The sequence below is a fragment of the Pan troglodytes genome, chromosome 12 (genome assembly GCF_028858775.2).
Source record: "Pan troglodytes isolate AG18354 chromosome 12, NHGRI_mPanTro3-v2.0_pri, whole genome shotgun sequence".
In the NCBI taxonomy this organism is placed as follows: Eukaryota; Metazoa; Chordata; class Mammalia; order Primates; family Hominidae; genus Pan; species Pan troglodytes.
This window is the reverse complement of record NC_072410.2, coordinates 46,644,848-46,652,332: the sequence shown is the minus strand read 5'-3', so window position 1 is coordinate 46,652,332 and position 7,485 is coordinate 46,644,848. Positions and strand designations below refer to the sequence as shown.

At 36.2% G+C, this 7,485-nt stretch overlaps 1 pseudogene; it reads right to left on the bottom strand.

Annotated features, from left to right (window-relative positions):
- Positions 1–5,939: 5,939 nt before the first annotated feature.
- LOC100608591 (succinate--CoA ligase [ADP-forming] subunit beta, mitochondrial-like) lies at positions 5,940–7,253 on the bottom strand (annotated as a pseudogene).
- Positions 7,254–7,485: the final 232 nt, after the last annotated feature.

Below are 7,485 nucleotides of genomic sequence, written 5' to 3'. Positions count from 1 at the left end.
GGACCCACTTGAGGAGGCAGTCTGCCCATTCTCGGATCTCCAGCTGCATGCTGGGAGAACCACTGCTGTCTTCAAAGCTGTCAGACAGGGACATTTAAGTCTGGAGAGGTTACTGCTGTCTTTTTGTTTGTCTGTGCCCTGCCCCCAGAGGTGGAGCCTACAGAGGCAGGCAGGCCTCCTTGAGCTGTGGTAGGCTCCACCCAGTTCGAGCTTCCTGGCTGCTTTTTTTACCTAAGCAAGCCTGGGCAATGGCAGGCGCCCCTCTCCCAACCTGGCTGCCACCTTGCAGTTTGATCTCAGACTGCTGTGCTAGCAATCAGCGAGACTCCGTGGGCGTAGGACTCTCCGAGCCATGTGCGGGATATAATCTCCTGGTGCGCCGTTTTTTAAGCCTGTCTGAAAAGCGCAGTATTAGGGTGGGAGTGACCCAATTTTCCAGGTGCCATCTGTCACCCCTTTCTTTGACTAGGAAAGGGAGCTCCCTGACCCCTTGCACTTCCTGCATGAGGCAATGCCTCACCCTGCTTCGGCTCGCGCACAGTACGCTGCACCCACTCTCCTGCGCCCACTATCTGGCACTCCCTAGTCAGATGAACCCGGTACCTCAGATGGAAATGCAGAAATCACCCGTCTTCTGTGTCACTCACGCTGGGAGCTATAGACTGGAGTTGTTCCTATTTGGCCATCTTGGCTGCCCCCACAAAAACATTCTTATAAATAAATGAAGACAGAGATACAACATATCAAAATCTCAAATACGGCAAAAGCAATGTTGAGAGGAAAGTCTGTAGTGCTAAAGTCCTACCTCAAATGCTAGAAAGGTTTCAACTTAATGATCTAACATCACACCTAGAAGAACTAGGAAAAAAAAGAACAAACTACTAGCTGAAGAAAAGAAATAACTAAAATCAGAGCTGAACTGAATAAACTTTTATCCAAAAATCCACACACACACACACAAAAAGTAAACAAAAGTTGGTTATTTGAAAGTTGAAACAAGATCAATAGACCACGAGCTGTATTAACAAAGAAAGGGAAGATCCAAATAAGCACAATCAGAAATGACAAGGGTGACGTTACTACTAATTCCAAAGACATACCATAGATGCTCAGACGCTATTATAAACATGTCTATGCACACAAATTAGGAAATCTAGAGGAAATAGATAAATTCCTGGAGACAAATAACTTTCCAAAATTGAATCAGGAAGAAACTTAAACACTTAACAGAGCAATATTGAGTTTCAAAATTGAATCAGTAATAAAATACCTACCACCCCAGAAAAAGCTGTGGACAAGATAGATTCACAGCCAAATTCTGCCAGACATTCAAGAAAGAACAGGTAATTATTCTACTAAAGCTATTTGTATTAGTCCATTTTCATGTCCCAGATAAAGACATACTCAAGACTGGGCAAGACGTTTAATATGGACTTACAGTTTCACGTGGCTTGGGAAGCCTCACAATCATGATGGAAGACAAGGAGCAACAAGTCACATCTTACATGGGTGGCAGCAGACAAAGAAAAAAAAAGAGCTTGTGCAAAGAAACTCTCCCTTAAATACTATCAGATCTCTTGTGAGATCCCCCCACTACCATGAGAACATTATGGGAAAGAACTGCCCCCATGTTCCTCCCACCAGGTGCCTCCCACAACATGTGGGAATTCAAGATGAGATTTGGATGGGAACGTGTCCAAACCATATTACACATTACCACATTACACCCCTGGCCTCTCCCAAATATCATGTCCTCACATTTCAAAACCAATCATGCCTTCCCAACTGTCCCCCAAAGTCTTAATTCATTCCAGCATTAACTCAAAAGTCCACAGTCCAAAGTCTCATCTGAGACAAGGCAAGACTTTTCCACCTATGAGCCTGTAAAATCAAAAGCAGATTAGTTACTTCCTAGATATAGTGGGGGTACAGGCGTTGAGTAAATACACCCACTCTAAATGGGAGAAATTGGGCAAAACAAAGGGGCTAGAGGGGAAAACAAAGGGGACGCTAGAGGGGAAAGAGGGATAAGAGCTGAAAAATTAACTATTAGGGACTATGCTCAGTACCTGGGTAACAGAATCATTCATATCCCTAACCTCAAAATCACACAACATACTCAGCTAACAAATCTGTACATATATATACTCCCTGAATCTAAAATAAAAGTTGGAAAAATAAATAAATAAAATTATCAGCCACACACACAAGATAATTATGCTCTTCTCTTTAGGAGCATAAAGTTACTTACATAAGCTCCTTTCCCCCCATCCCATTAAGTGAGATTATGTCATGCATTTGTAATTCAGTTAGATGGTTTTGTCATATTTTGCATTCCGTTTTGGGATTTCTTTGACTACCAAAGTGACATTTTAAAATTAAATTTGTATCCATTACAGTTTACTTTTGGTGTTGAAGTATTTGGGGGCTTTGACGAAGGCAGAGTGTCATATACTCACAATTATAGTCTCTAAAAATAGTTTCACAACCCCAAAAATTCCCCTTTGTATCCCTATTCAGCTCCCCCTAAACTCCTGGTGACAACTAGTATTTTTACTGTCTCTAGAGATTTTCCTTTTTTAAAATATCATATAATTTGATAATATATATGCCACAGTTTATTTATTGCACCCCCTGATTGAAGGACATCTTGTTTTCTTGAAAGTTTGGCACTTATAAATAAAGTTGCTATAAATATTTCTCTGCAGATTTTGTGTGACAGAAGTTTTTAAATCAGTTGGGTAAATATCTAGGAACATCAATGATCAATCCTATGTAAGACTATTTTTACCTTTTTAAAAATTACCTAAACTGTCTTAAAAAGTGGAGGCACAATTTTGCATTTCACCAACAATAAATGAGAGTTCCTGTTGCTCCACATCCTCATCAGCAATTGGTACTGTCAGTTTTATAGATTTTAGACAATCTTATGTCTGTTTCAGTTATCAATTCCCTAAATAAAAATAATGTTACAAATCTTTTTCTATACTTAATTTTCATCTATATATTTTTTATAATACTATATCCTTTTAGATATTTTACCCATTTTTAAATTAGGGCATTTGTTTTCTTATTGTTGAGGTTTAAGAGTTCTTTGCTATTCTGGAAGCTTATTTTCCCAGATATGTGTTTCACCAATATTTTCCTTCAGTCTATGGCTTGTTTTTTGTTGCTCTTAACAGTATCATTTGCATAGGAAAGTTTTTAATTTTAAAGAAGTCCAACCAATCATTCGTTTTTCTTTCAAGAATTGTGATTTGGTGTTTTGTCTGACAATGTATAGTCCAACTCAAAGTCACTTAAATTTTCTTTTGTGATTTCTTTTTTTTTTTTTAGAGTTTTTTAGTTTTGTGTTTTACATTTATTTTTATGATCCATTTTGAGTTAATTTTTGCACAAGGTATATTTCTACATTTTTGTTTTTTGTTGTTTGGTTTTTTGTTTTTGTTTTTGCTTTATAGGGATATCCAATTATTCAAGAAACATTTGTTGAGAAGACTATTTGTTCTGCATTTAATTGTCTTTGTCCCCTGTCAAAGATTAATTGGCTATGTTTGTGTGGATCTATTTCTGGGCTCTCTCTAGTCTATTCTATTGATCTATTTGCTTATTTTTTCATCAGTACTATACTGTCTTGATTACTGCACCTGTATATTAAGTCTTGAAATCAGGTAATGTTGGTCCTCCAACTTAGTTCGTCTTCAATAATATTTTGACTCTTCTAGTTCTTTTGTCATGCTGTAAAATATTTAGAATTATTTTATCATTATTTATACAGTAGTTTGCTGAGATTTTTACTGGGATTACAGTAAATCTATAAATCAAATTTGGAAAAATTGACATCTTTCCATAATCGTCTTCCAATCCATAAACATGGTCTATATTTTTTATTTAGATCTTTATTTTATTAGGGTTTTGTTGTTTTCCACATATAGATTATGTACATATTTTATTAGACTTACACCTAAATATTTAATTTTTCATACTCTTATAAATGGCATTATAATTTCAAATTCTAACTGATCACTGCAGGTATACAGGAAAGCATTCATTATTGTTTATTAACCTTTCATCCTGCAGCCTTGCTATTTTCTGTTATTAGGTCCAGCAGTTGAGTGGTTTAATGAGGGTGTCCAGTTTCAATTTTCTGTAGATGGCTAGCCAGTTCTCCCAGCACCATTTATTAAATATGGAATCATTTCCCTTTTGCTTATTTTTGTAAGGTTTGTTGAAGATCAGATGATTGTAGATGTGTGGTCTTATTTCTGAGTTCTCTATTCTGTTTCGTTGGTCTATGTCTGTTTTTATACCAGTACCATGCTGTTTTGGTTACTGTAGCCTTGTAGTATAGTTTGAAGTCTGGTAGCTTGATGCCTCCAGCTTTGTTCTTTTTGCTTAGGATTGTCTTGGCTATATGGGCTCTTTCTGGGTTCCATATAAATTTTAAAGTAGTTTTTTTCTAATTCTGTGAAGAGTGTCAATGGTAGTTTAATGGTAGTTCTTTCAATTTTTTTACTTCACTTACTTTGATAATCTCTTCTTCATTGCATACAGGTTAAAGATTGTTGTCTTCTTGTAGAACTGAATACTTTATTCTTATGCAATGCCCTTATTTGTTCCCGAAAATTTTATTTGTTCTGTAGTCTGCTTTGTCTGAGATTAACATAGTTGTGATGGTTAATACTGAGTGTCAGCTTGATTGGATAGAAGGATGCAAAGTATTGATCCTGCGTGTGTCTGTGAGAGTGTTGCCAAAGGAGATTAACATTTGAGTCAGTGGACTGGGAGAGGCAGACCCACCCTCAATCTGGGTGGGCCCCATCTAATCAGCTGCCAGAATAAAAAGCAAGCAGAAGGATGTGGAGAGATTAGACAGGCTTAGCCTCCTAGCCTACATCTTTTTCCTGTGCTGGATGCTTCCTGCCTTTGAATGTTGGACTCCAGGTTCTTCAGCTTTGGGACTTAGACTGGCTTCCTTGCTCATCAGCTTGCAGATGAACTGTTGTGGGACCTTGTGATCATGTGAGTTAATACTCCTTAATAAACTCGACTTTATATATACATCTATCTTATTAGTTTTGTTATTCTAGAGAATCCTCACTAATACAATAGTTATTCCTCTTTTCTTTCTTTTTATTTTTTTGATTAGTGTTAGCATAGTATATCTTTCTCCATTTCTTTAACCTATCTGAGTATTTGTATTGAAAGTGGGTTTCCTGTAGAATGTACAGGTGTGTCTTGTATATTTCATTTACTCTGACAGTCTGTCTTTTAATTGGTGTATTTAGACCATTCACAGTTAAAGTAATTATTGATATAGTCAGCTTAATATCTACCATGTTTTTAACTCTTTTGTTACACTTTTTTTATTTCTCTTCTGCCTTTTTAATTTTAATTGAGCATTTTCTATTATTCTATTTTATCTCTTAACCTATAAAGTTTACCTCTTTTTAAAAGGATAGTCCAACAATTTTGTTATTTTTCTTCACACTTATTTTGTTTGTAGGACTCTTGTCAATGTAGAACTTTATATCCAACAATATAAACAGGCACATTCCAAGTGATATTCTGTAGAAGTGAAAGAGACTGACTGATAAAACAAAATGAAACAAAACTAGACACCTGCATTATATGTTCTTTATATAAATAGTCATCCTGAATAGCAGAATGAAATGCACACCAAATGCTTCTAAAAGTTTGTGTGCCTAGATCACAATTACAATATTTGCACACTGAAAAGAAAAAGAACAATAACACAGAACATAGTATTTTCAATGATTATAGCAAATTAACATTTTCAGCCATTCAGTGGCTTTTTAAGATCATGTTAGCAACTTACATTATATATGTATATATATATATATATATATATATATATATATATATACACACACACACATACACACACACACACACAAGGGTTTGCTTGACTAAGGTCACTATTTCAGAGAGCTTTGAAGCCGCTCTAGTAGCTTTTCTGCTAGTAGTGCCTTAGCATCATTAACTAGTGAACCTTGTAAATGTAGCACAACAGATATTTTACTTTCAAAATCTTTCACAGCCAGAACTATACCCTGTGTAATAACATAACATCAGGTGATTCCTCCAAAAATGTTGACCAGAATAGCCAGTACCTCTTTTTATCTGAAGTGATAAGCATAAGTGATTCTGTTACTTGATGGAGTATAACACTAACATGAACAACAAGGAAGCTGGTTGGAGTCTCTTTATGAAGTTTTCTTATATCTATTGTGGTCAGAGCCAAACCAGCACCATTTACTAGACAGCCTATTTTTCCACTGAGGCCAGTGTTATTGAGATGTGGCTTAGCTTCATCTTTGTTCCTTTCATCTTCCTAAGTCCAGTCCTGTAGATCAAAGATCTTCTGGCGATAGACTGAATTAGAATCAAAATTGATCTTTGTGTCCAAACATAGCAGAGCTCCATCTGAATCTTATACCATTGAGCTTATTTTTTATCATGGTTGTGTTGTAGTTCAGAAAAAGATTGTAAAGCTTGACCATGTTTTCTGCCACAGAATCCACAATAGTAGATGGAAATCTTATATTCTGTGCAAGCTGGAGAGCTTGTTCCTTTTTGATGCCTTCTACGACATCAATAGATTCTTTATTACATCAGGAGTCTCAGCAGAAACATCTTCAGTGTTGACACCACCTTGCAAACTTCCTATTTATACTGGACCTTGAAATGGCCTTTCCATTTTTACTGGAAAGTAGTATTCTCTCCTGGGATATTTTTGCTCACAGATCAATACTTGATTGCATATTTTGTCCTTTTCTCCTGTTTACTTGGTAAACAACTTTTTCCCAATAATTTGAGAGGAAACAGCTTTTTCTTCTTGATAGAAAACTATCTTCACTCCTCTTTTGGGACTGCTTCCAAATGTTCCTTTTTGTCTACCACAAGCAAAATTCTGTGCCATTATCACAACATCTTTAGAACCTAATTTTTTGACAATTGCGTCAGCTTCATCTGGTGACTTTGCCACATATCCTTTGGAAGGGAGACACCAGCTTCTTGCAACAATTTCATATTCATAGATTCATGTAGTGAGAGATTCTTTTGCTGTTGCTGCTGTACTTGGAGTTATTGGTTATTAAACAGCTCAGAAATTCCCAGAACCTGGGCAGTAGACTGTACTATGGTCTGGTCTGGGACTGATGGCTGTGAAAAGTGGCAGCTAATTGTCAGCTATAGAACATGAAGGCCACCATTCCTAAGTCTGACCCTGTCCCCTCCTGCTGTGTGCCTCCAGCTGCTTTGTAATAGAGGATTTCCAATTCTCTTTTCCCTTTCCTTATGGCATTGCTATCATTCACTCTACTTATCCATATGCTGTAATCATCTACTATATTGTTGCTGTTATAACTTTAAACAAACTTTTTTATTTTGGATCAATTATTAATTAAAAATTAAGCTATTAGTAATAGCTTAATAAGACATTAATAAGAAAAAAGAAAAGAT